Below are 12569 nucleotides of genomic sequence, written 5' to 3'. Positions count from 1 at the left end.
AGAAAACGTTTTTGATCCAAAGGCTTAGTTAAAATATCCGCAAGTTGATTTTCAGTTGAAATGTATTCAAGTTGAAGAACGTTTGATTCAACCAATTCTCTTAAAAAGTGATATCTTAGTTCAATATGCTTTGTTCGTGAATGTAAAACAGGATTTTTTGAAATATTAATGGCACTCGTGTTGTCACATAGAATTGTAAAAGTGGTGGAGGAGATCCGATAATCACTCAATAAGCTTTTCACCCATAGCAACTACCGACCGCAATGTATTCCGCCTCGGCAGTGGAGAGTGCAATACAGTTTTATTTTTTACTATGCCACGCAACTAGACAGTGGCCTATATAAAAGCATGCACCACTTGTGCTTTTTCGATCATCCGCAGAACTGGCCCAATCCGCATCCGAGTAGCCAATTAAATCCAAAGACGTCCCCATCGGATACCATAGACCATAAGCGGTTGTACCTTTAACATATTGTATGATCCTCTTAACCGCTTTCAAATGAACTTCTTTTGGATTAGCTTGATAGCGAGCACAAATTCTCACACTAAAAGCAATGTCTGGTCTACTCGCGATCAAATACAGTAAACTACCGATCATGCTCCTATACTGTTTCTCATCCACACTTTGTCCTTCAACATTCACTCCAAGTCCTTTGTTACTTGTTCGCATCGGTGTATCAAAGTTCTTTGATCCATCCAAACCGAATTTCTTAACCAATTCCTTTGCATCCTTGGTTTGAGACAAATGAATTCCTTCCTTTGATTGTTTAACTTGAAAACCAAGAAAATATGAAAGCTCACCCATCATAGACATCTCGAACTCACTAGTCATCAACTTTGCAAATTCAGTAGCAACGGTATCTTTAGTTCCGCCAAAGACAATGTCATCCACATAAATTTGTGCCACAATAAAGTCATTTTCAGTGTGTTTTACAAAAAGAGTTCTATCCGTTTCCCCTCAATTGTATCCCTTTTCTAAAAGATATTTTGTTAATCGTTTATACCATACTCGCGGTGCTTGTTTAAGTCCATAAAGTGTTTTTTTAAGACGAAAAACATGATTTGAAAATTTAGAATCTATAAAACCTTTTGGTTATTCCACATAAACTTTCTCTTTTAGAAAATCATTCAAAAATGCACTTTTAACATCCATTTGAAAAAGAATAATTTTAAAATGACAAACTATCGCGAACAACATACGAATAGATTCAAGACGAGCAACCGGGGCGAAAGTTTCATCAAAATCAATCCCCTCAATTTGTGAATAACCTTGAGCAACAAGTCTAGCTTTGTTTCGAACAACTATACCATCCTCATTTTTCTTATTTTTAAAAATCCATTTAGTACCACTAACATTTTGTTGCTCAGGGCGTGGCACTAATTCCCATACATCATTACGGGTAAATTGACCAAGTTCTTCTTGCATGGCATTTATCCAATATTCATCAAGAAGAGCTTCGTCAATATTCTTTGGCTCAATTAGAGATACATAACATGCAAATTCACATTGAAGTTGACTTCTAGTTCGCACACTAACATTAGGATCCCCAATGACATTCGATAAGGGGTGATCTCTTGACTCTCTCAGGGGTGTAGTCTCAGATGATATACTAGGCATTTCAGATGAGATGCTTTGAGACTCAGATGAATCATTTGATGCAACAATTTCAGGAGATGCAATGGGATTATCAAATGCAGAAACATCATCATTCACAGGCAATACAAATGGAGAATCATTTTCATCATCATTAATGAAAGAATTAGAAGAACCATTCACAGAAGTACTTACAGAAGAAGCTTCATCTACTTTTATATTTATAAATTCTATCACCATCTTAGTTCGTAAATTGTACGCACGATAAGCACGATTTATAGTAGAATAACCAAGAAAGATCCCCTCGTCACTTCGGGAGTCAAATTTTTCAAGATTTTCACGATCCCGAAGGATAAAACACTTACTCCCGAAGACACGAAAGTATTTAATATTAGGTTTCCTACCAAGCCAAAGTTCATACGGAGTATTCAAAGTACCCGGACGCATATAAATCCGATTGATAACATAGATGGCCGTGTTAACCGCTTCGGCCCAAAAATATAAAGCAATTTTCTTACTATGAAGTATAACACGTGCCATCTCTTGTACAACCCGATTTTTGCGTTCTACCATTTCGTTTTGTTGTTGTGTATAAGGAGCCGAGAATTCATGTTTAATCCCATTAGAAACACAAAAATCAACAAAATTTGAATTTATGAATTCTCCCCCTTGATCACTTCGAATACGTACAATTTTATTGTTACGCTCATTCATAAGACGAAGACAAATCTCAGAAAAAGAGTCAAAAGTATCGGCTTTTTCACGTAAGACAGCACTCCACGAAAAACGAGTAAAGTCATCAACAATGAGCAATATATAACGTTTGCCACCCAAACTTTGAATCCTAGAAGGTCCCATCAAGTCCATGTGCAATAACTCTAAAGGTTTAGTTGTTCCTAAGTTGTTCAAATTCTTATGTGCGGATCTAGTTTGCTTTCCCAATTGACAACCCCCACACATAGTGTTCTCTTTGAAATCTATCTTAGGTACACCTCTAACAATTTCCTTCTTCGCTAATTTCGATAGTTCCTTAAAGTTTATGTGACCTAGCCGTTCATGCCATAAAGTTTCAGTCTCTAATGTCGCTAGGTTACACTTTTCAGATGAAGCACTAGGAACTACATAACAGTTATTCTGAGATCTTACACCTTTTAAGAAAAGATAATTATCACGAGTCACATTGCATTCTTTATCAGAAAATTTCACAGAATACCCATCATCACACAATTGGCTTATGCTTACGAGATTTGATTTAAGCCCCTCAACATAAAAAAAAACATTCAAAGTAAGGCCATCTGAGATAGTAACTGTTTCTTTTCCAATAATTTTTGATGACCGACCGTTTCTAAAAACAACAAGTCCTCCGGAGATTTTATTTAAAGAAGTAAACCAATTTTTATCACCAGTCATGTGACGGGAACAACCACTATCCAGATACCAAGAAGTGTTATCGTAAGCATGAAGTGAAGTGTGAATGACAAGGCATGGGAAGAGTTCACCTTTGCGCACCCAGACCTTACGTGTTTTGGGTTGCGACGGTTGACTTGCTTTTGGTGATCGTGGCTTGTCGACGATTTGAGTTAACTTCTTGTTCAGATCCTCCTTCTTTGGCTTCCATGCTTGTTTTGCCTTTGATTTCGAAGTATTCTTCTTTGGTGTCCACGTTTGTTTCTTCTTATGATCATCCTTCTTTGAAGTCCAAGTTGACTTCGCTTTTGGTTTAGGATCATTCTTTATTCACTTTAATGATGTTCTTTGATTCAAGGGTGTTGTAGATCTCTTACCCTTTTGTTTGCAAAACCTTTTCACATGTCCTAAAACACCACAAAAATGACAAGTTTTGTTTACCAATGTGTTTTTAGGAGGGGCAAACTTACCATAAAACTTAGAAACCGCTTTTGTCGAATGTTCGTTATCTTTCTTCATTGCTTGATCAACATACGTCCGTTCGTATCCAAGTCCAAATTTATTTGTTTGACCAAGTCCGAGCATCTTGTCAAGTTTGCTAGAGCTAGATGAAAATTGATTTAAATCCGATTTGAGTTGGATAATAGTCTTGGTGAATTCCATATTTGATTCTCTAGCTTCCGTGTATTGCTTGGTAAGGAAATTGATATTTTCTTCATATGATTCCTTTTCCTTTTCTAGCAATGCACACTTGTCAAGCAAATAATTGTAAGCCTTAATCAAACCCTCTTTTTCTTGCTCAAAACTTTTTGTCAACGACTCTAATCTTGTATTCTCTTGATCCAAATCATATAATCTACGCCACAATTTTTTATTGTGCTTTGCCACCTTCTTCGACTCGACAACCAATTGATGATATGCGGCAACCATATCATCTTCATCCGATTCTTCATCCGATGAGTTCTTCGACGTAGATTTTTCATGCAAGGGAGACATAGAGATAGAGTCAGTGGATGCCAAACACATAAAATTAGAATCATGTGCAATAAGCGCCGTAGCGTTTACATCCTCATCACTTGAAGATGACTCATTCGAAAATGAATCATTCCAAGTGATGGCTTGCATCGCTTTCTTTTTCAAGGACTTATTATTAGGACAATCCGAAGCAATATGACCAAATCCTCTACACTTATAGCATTGGATTTAACCTTCATTACTTTTCTTCTCTTTAGAAAAATCTTTTAAAGAACTTTCGGATTTTTTTATTCTTAGAAAAGGAAGATGAAGAAGAACTCCCTTTAAATTTGCTTGACTTTGAGGAAGTAGACTAAGGAGGAAACTTCTTTCTAAAGTTCCGACGGAACTTCTTCGTTAGAAGAGCCAATTGTTTTTCAAACTCCTCCAATGTTTGATCCGATTCCGAGTCCGATGAAGTAGTCATGTCATCTCCTTTTGTTGATTTTAAGGCCATACGTGAAGCTTTAGAAGAAGACTTGGAAGAAGACGAATTAGAAGGAAAAGTCATCTCATAAGTTTGAAGAGCACCAACTAATTCTTCTACTTTAAGTTCATCCGGATGTTTTACCGTTTCTATGGCCGCAATCTTAGGACGAAAACGTTCAGGAAGGGTTCTCAAAATTTTTCTAACAATTTTGGAGTCCGGAATCTTCTCGCCTAAGTTAGCACACGTGTTTACAATGTCTTGCAAACGAGTATAATACTCGGTAAAGTATTCATGTTCTTCCATACGAATAGAATCAAATCTACTTGTAAGCATTTGTAATTTTTGAATCTTTACCAAGCTTGTACTCTCGTGTGTAACTTGTAAAGTATCCCAAATTTCTTTGGCTGTTTCACACGCCGAGACACGAGAAAATTCGGTTTGATTTAAAGCATTAAATAAAGCATTGATACCCTTTCCGTTGAACAAAGATAGTTCGTTTTCCTCTTTCGTCCATTTATTTCTAGGTTTCAGACCGATAACATTCTCAACAACTTCAGTGGGATGTTTCCACCCGAATTCAATGGCTTGCCATACCCGCTCGTCGATGGCAATAAGAAACGCCCTCATACATACTTTTCAATAAGCGTAATTAGTGCCATCGAAGAGAGGGGGTCGATTGATGTTACCGCCCTCGGCCATGATTTACAACCTATATCCGCTCTGATACCACTTGAAAGATATGGATCCCAAGGATCTAAAAGGTAAATAACACCTAGAGAGGGGTGAATAGGTGTAAACGACAAAAAACAAACCTCTCGATGCAAATAAAAAGGATAGCGGAAATTAAAAACAGCACACCGAGATTTAACGTGGGAAAACTCCAATTCGGAGTGAAAAACCTACGGGACCGATCACACGAAGAAAATCCACTAAGAAAACTTGAGTACAAGTGATTTAACCAAAATAAATGACTCAATTTACCGAATTCTCATTGTCGATTGTCTTCGCCGGTCCTCGATCGATAGGAATCCTCAAATCGACTCCGCCGCAATTCCTTGCCGCGTTAACGCCTCAACTCCTCGAAGCGTCCACCGAATCCTCGGCTTCACGCGAGATCCACGCGCCGAACCTCCTTCCGAAGCTCGTAGAATTGATGATTTGTGGTGATTAAGACTTAAAATACCATAAGCAATGAGGGTTCACCTTCTAATCAATCATCTACTTGATTCTCGAAGAAAATCTCGAGTTAAAACTTAAGAATCAAGTCGATCGTTGATTATACGAAACTCGTTATATGACTAAAATCATAAGAACATGAAAACAAGTTTCTAGGGTTTTAGAACAGTAGAAATTCTAAACCTCAACTCATATGATGACCCCCATGGCTTATTTATAGGTTTAGAAGACTTAGAAGTGGACTAGGATTGCAAAAAGTCTATTTTAAAAACTGATGTCGTCCCCAGGGACCGGTCCTCTCGAGGAGACCGGTCTGTTAGAGACCGGTCCCTCGGGTGGGAGACCGGTCCCTCGCTGCGTGACAGAAAACACAACGTTCGGGAACCGGTCTCTCGTGCTAGTGACCGATCTCTTGCTGCGAATCAAAAATCCCGACGTTTGGGAACCGGTCTCTTGTGCCAAAGACCGGTTGCCACGTCCTGGAGACCGGTCCCTCAGATCAGGAGACCGGTTGCCTTGGACTTTCACGCAGAGAGGACTCTCAGAAACTGGTCTCTCATCTCAGGGGACCGGTCCCAGCACATTGAAAACTTCAGTTTGTGTTTTCTATAGCAATCCAAGAATTCTAAACTTATATTTAGGTAGTTTAAACACATCACAAATGATCTAACATTCATACCTGAGGTGTCGAGCTTTCCGAATAGGTCTTTGATTCTTCAAAGTAAATCTTCTCTTCAAACCTCCGCGATCAACTCTTCAAGACTCCATTCGACTTCACGAAATCCGCCAACCTAGAAAATCCTTAACAAATGACCTATGCATACTAAACGAGTTCCAAGACTTTGCCTCTACTACATAGAGGTTAACTTTACTTTACAAACCATGCATGTATTTTGCAAACATACTATTCATAATCCTTCCTTTACTATGAATGTATTATGCAAACATAACCCCATTCAAGATATATTCAACATGAATAAATAAGAATATCAATGTCATAATATCAAAGTAGACATAGGGGGAATTCACCCATTTCGGTATGGTCAAATCCACCGATTAGTCGACGACTCTCGTTGATCTAGCAAGCGAATGTATCCGCTGGCTTCCAAGTACTCTAACAAATATACTAATCAAGTTAGAAGCTTGACTTCAACCTTTACTAAAATCTCACATAGGCATCTCATCTAGGTAGAATCATACCTAGTTTAGATTCCAAACTTGAACTCCACTTCGAATCAGGTTGGAACACACCAAATCCAACCTTCCAAAGATCACAAATCTCAGCCAAAAGGTCCAATAACCTGTTGTGAACCTGCTGTGATGTTCACCAAAAATAGCACTACTACTATCACCAATACAACTACTATAGCATCAAACTCAAAAGAGAAGTTAGCTAATCACCTTCCAAAGCTTCAATTCAGCTTTTCCTTGGATTAGGGTTGATAAACCATAGCAAACCCTTCTTCTACAGCTGCTACAACCTACCCCAAACTAGCTGGTAAGAAAGAAACCAAGCACCAACTCAACTTCACGATTATAGCATCAAACTAGAGAGAAGTGGAATAGCTCACCTCACCAAGCTTTCACCAAGCTTCAACTCAGTTACTTGCTGTGTTAGAACTGAGAAACACAGCAAAACCACTCTTCCCACACTTCAAAAGTAGCTCCACAAGTCTCCGAACTAGCTAGCAACAAGAGAGGAGAAGAAACCATACTCAAATCTCAAGTTTCCACTTCAAAATGGAAGGAAACCCTAGAAAACGAAAAAGAGAAACCCTTACCCTATTTCTCCAAGCTTCAGGACCTTAGAGCAGCTGCAGGGGTCGTGCTGGGGCTTAAAAGGATAAGCCTCAAAGTGAAATTACCATAAAACCCTCACCAACTCAAAACTGCTGCACTGGGTACCGGTACTCGGGCATTGGGGTACCGGTACTCAATGCAAAAATTTCAGCATTCGAGGTTCAATGCACTTTCACTATTCCGGTCACTTAATCACTCAAGTAATATGCCGAAAACCTCTCGACAACCCCTCACAAGATCTAGAATAGTTCCAATTACTATTCTAACACTCGAATTTCGCAATTTGCTAAAGTTCAGTGTACTACACCTATTGTATGGTAGAGATGAATTGTAAAGTTAAGTATGTTGCATTTAATGAGTTGAACAACTAAGTGAGCATTATGACATTGTACACGACCTTTAGATCGTTAGTTGGATTTTATATTTTAGACATGATAAAATGGATTGCTACTGTCACACCCCAATAATCCCACATCAGATATGAATGGGGATGTGATTTGGTATATAAGAGACTTAGACACTAGTAATAATAATTGGGCTTAAGCATTTTGGGCCGGTGGTTGGGCCCAACAAGTTATTGTTGCTAGTGGGCTGGGTCATTATATTTGGTATCAGAGCCAGTTCACCAGTCGAAAATGTGTAGCGAGTCTCAGCTGAGCCAGAGTCTGAAAGATAAGGTGATAGGCTATGCCGGAGTCTGAATGACAAGGTGACAGGCTATGCCAGAGTCTGGATGACAAGGCTAGCGAGACGAGTCTCACATCGCCTGGTGATCTTGGGCTGTGATGAGGACGTCAGGGCCTTAACGAGGGGAGTCTGTCATACCCCAATAATCCCACATCGGATATGAATGGGGATGTGATTGGGTATATAAGAGACTTAGACACTGTAATAATAATTGGGCTTAAGCATTTTTGGCTGGTGGTTGGGCCCAACAAGTTATTGTTGCTAGTGGGCTGGGTCATTACAGCTACGCCTTTAGACGAATAAAAAGGGGCAATTGCATATAATTGTTTGGTTGAATGAAATTGCTTGCATGATGACCATCATACTCCATGAAGTGGAGGCTTGTGTAGCAAGACATGTGTATAACTCGAACCATGATTTAGTTGACACCCTTTATAGTTCATTGAACATGACATTGGTAGGTTATTCATATTATAGTGGAAATAGTATAATTATGAAACTCCTTTTGGGTCATGAACGAAATATGAACTGTCCTTGATAGGATAAATGAAATGTGACTAATTCATACTTAAGGCATCGGTTGGGACATACCACCAAGTTAAATGAGAACGAAACATGTCATGAATGATTTAGTACCCGACCTTCGAGTCAATGATTGAAATTCTATGTTTAAACATGATGATTATGTGACCTGTGGACACGATGCTATTGATCATACTTACTTACCATTGTGCTCATTCGCACAAGCTTGTGAAGGCGCTCCCTACAAGCCGGCACTCCGAAGATAGCCTTTGCGACGACTGATCGCCCATGCGGGATTGGACGCCAAAGTGGATTGCCATGGAGAAAGCTCATTCCTAGAGTGGGAATCTTGACTACCACGGGGCCATTAGGCACGGCACAAGTCGGAACGTTACCCTGCGTAAGTTCCTCGTTAATTGGGTAAAGGTAATTAAACTTAATATAGTACATCACAATTATTTGATGCATATATATAGTAGATGGACATATCAGTGGGTTACTAACTCATGACACTGCTTGATGCATTTTTAGTAATTGAATTTTTATATTAGTCATTATTGGTATTGACAACCTTAGTGGTAATGAACCTGCACTCATGGTGATTACAATAGACGCATAGCATTATTATGATGATAATGAAAGAATACTCTCCCTTTAACTCGTGTTTATAACTTAAAAATGAACAAGCATGTAAACTTGCATATGCATATACTTGAGCATGTGACAATAGAAAATCACATACCTGTTAGTTAATATTATCATGTAGAGGCATGACACAAAAATTGAGTTTGTTCAATTAATTGTTATCCTTATGCTTACTAAATCTTGTATAATAGCATGCCTCAGTTGACCTAGTGTTATATTTCGCCACTCTCGGTGGCTTACCCACTGGAAACTATTATTTAATAGTTCTCACCCCCATTGGTTGTTTGTATTTTTATTTCAGAGCCTTCCACAGCGGAAGAGGTTAAAGATTAATGTGGCAAGGGATTTTCAACTAGCTAGAGCCTTCTCGGTGTATTTATAATCGGACCCGTTGACATCTTTCTTTTTTGTTGAGCTGAAAGATATATAATTTATTTTGTTTAGAGATCTATTTGTACTAGAGATGTACCTTTTGTTTATACTTATGGTATATCTTGTGATAGTATTGTTATTCTAAATTCCTTTATTCTGTAGACTTATGTATTTGCTCTGATAACCATATTAGGAATTATTTCTACTTCTTTTTTTGTTGTTGTAGACACCTTGTGTGCGCCGGAAGTGCTTGGTGTATACAACGGGTCTGTGCACGCGTAGGGCGAGCTCCCGTTGGGGCCCGGGGGTGACAATATCTTTCAGTGATCTCCTTCGTAATTTACTCAACAAAAGTCGCACGTTTATTTCACCGGCCACTTAGCCCGTAACATATCCTCAAGGGTCTGGATGGTACGCTCAGACTGCCCATCACTCTGGGGGTGGAAAGCAGTACTAAAATCCAATCGAGTACCCATGGCCTCCTGTAAATTCCTCCAGAAATGTGAAACGAATCGGGTGTCTCGATCTGAAACAATCGAAGCAGGTACTCCGTGTAATCGCACAATTTCATCAAGATACACTTGTGCGAGTCTTTCCCCCGTCCACACCGTATGAATTGGAATAAAGTGGGCAGATTTAGTCAATCGATCAACAATTACCCAAATTGCATCGTGACCTGCTTGTGAGCGAGGTAATCCAACGATGAAATCCATAGTGATCCTCTCCCACTTCCACACTGGTATGGGTAAGCTCTGAAGTTTTCCTGCTGGAAGTCGATGTTCAGCTTTAACCTGCTGACAGGTTAAGCATTTAGCCACGAAGTCTGCAACTTCCTTTTTCATTCCAGGCCACCAGTAGGTTAACTTCAATTCCTTATACATTTTTGTACTTCCAGGGTGTACAGTATACGGGGCCCGATGTGCTTCTGCAAGAATCTCTTCTTTAATATCAGAATCTGCCGGTACACAAAGCCTATCACCAAATTTCAACAATCCCTGATCATCTACTCGAAAATCACTATCATGATCAACAGTGATTTTATCTCGAATCTTCTGCAGGAATTCATTTTGAGCTTGCTTTTCTTTAATTCGATCAATCAGGGTAGGTTGCACCACTAATGACATAAGTCTCCAAGGCGTATCAGGAGCTACAACTTCCAAATTCAATTGCTCCATTTCCTTTACCAACAGTGGTTGCATTGTTATCGACATCGCCAAATTTTTCGTCGATTTTCGACTTAGAGCATCTGCTACAACATTAGCTTTTCCTGGATGATAGAGGATCGTTAAATCATAATCCTTGAGTAACTCCAACCATCTACGTTGCCTCAAGTTTAATTCCTTCTGTGTAAACAGATACTTTAAGCTTTTATGATCTGTATAAACTTCGCAACGCTCGCCATAAAGGTAGTGGCGCCAAAGCTTTAAAGCAAATACCACAGCTGCTAACTCAAGATCATGTGTAGGGTAGTTCTTTTCATAATCTTTCAATTGGCGAGAAGCATAAGCAATTACTTTGCCATTCTGCATTAGAACACACCCTAATTCATTCAGTGATGCATCACTGTAAATCACATAATCCACTCTAGTAACAGGCAAAGCTAGAATCGGGGCGGTAGTCAGTCGTTCTTTCAATTCCTGAAAGCTTCTTTCACAAGCTTCATTCCACAGAAATTTAGCTCCCTTATGTGTGAGTCGAGTGAGAGGAGTGGACATCTTCGCAAACCCTTCCACAAATCTTCGGTAGTATCCCGCTAAACCAAGGAAACTCCGAATTTTCGTGACACTGGTCGGCCTAGGCCAATCTTTAATCGCTTCAATCTTCTTGGGATCCACAGCTATCCCAGTTTCAGAAATCACATGGCCCAGAAATGCCACTTTCCGAAGCCAAAATTCGCACTTCTTTAGCTTCGCAAATAGTTTCTTTTCCCGAAGTACTTGTAACACCACTCTCAAATGGTCTTCATGCTCCTTGTCACTTCGAGAATATATCAAGATGTCATCAATAAACACTACCACGAATCTGTCCAAATAGGACTTAAAGACACGGTTCATTAAATCCATAAAGGCTGCTGGGGCATTTGTTAATCCAAACGGCATGACTGTAAATTCATAATGCCCATACCGTGTCCTAAAGGCTGTCTTAGAGACGTCTTCAGGCTTAATCTTGAGCTGATGATATCCAGACTGCAAATCAATCTTGGAGTATACTTTCGATCCTTGCAACTGATCGAATAAATCATCAATTCTAGGCAGTGGATATTTATTCTTGATTGTGACTTTGTTGATTTCTCGATAATCCACGCACAATCGAAGAGATCCATCCTTTTTCTTAACAAATAACACCGGTGCTCCCCAGGGCGATACACTTGGTCGAATAAATTCTTTATCTAAAAGATCTTGTAATTGTGCCTTCAGCTCTTTCAATTCAGCGGGTGCCATCCTATAAGGCGCTTTAGAAATAAGGGTAGTCCCAGGGACAAGGCTTATTACAAATTCAACCTCCCTATTAGGTGGCATACCCGGCAATTCAGCTGGAAACACATCCTTAAACTCTCGCACAATCGGAATATCATCAATCTTGATGGCTTCACCACCACTCACAGAAATGCTAGCCAAATAGGCTACACATCCTCTCCGTATCATCTGTCGTGCTCTCGAAGAACTAATAGTCATTGCGAACAATGAACTCTGGCACCCTTTATACACAAACTCCTGTTGACCCGGCTCCCTAAAGGTCACCGTTCTGTTCGTGCAATCTATGGTGGCATAATACTGTGTCAACCAATCCATACCCAATACTACATCAAACTCACCTAGTTTGTGTAGTGCCAATAAATCCACTGGCATAATCCAGTCGCCTACCCTAACTGGGCAGCGAGGGCAAAACTCACGGATATCCAGGGTATGGTCGGGCACGATT

The sequence above is a fragment of the Ananas comosus genome, linkage group 2, assembly GCF_001540865.1.
Source record: "Ananas comosus cultivar F153 linkage group 2, ASM154086v1, whole genome shotgun sequence".
NCBI classification, from domain to species: Eukaryota; Viridiplantae; Streptophyta; class Magnoliopsida; order Poales; family Bromeliaceae; genus Ananas; species Ananas comosus.
This window is presented reverse-complemented; position numbering follows the sequence as displayed.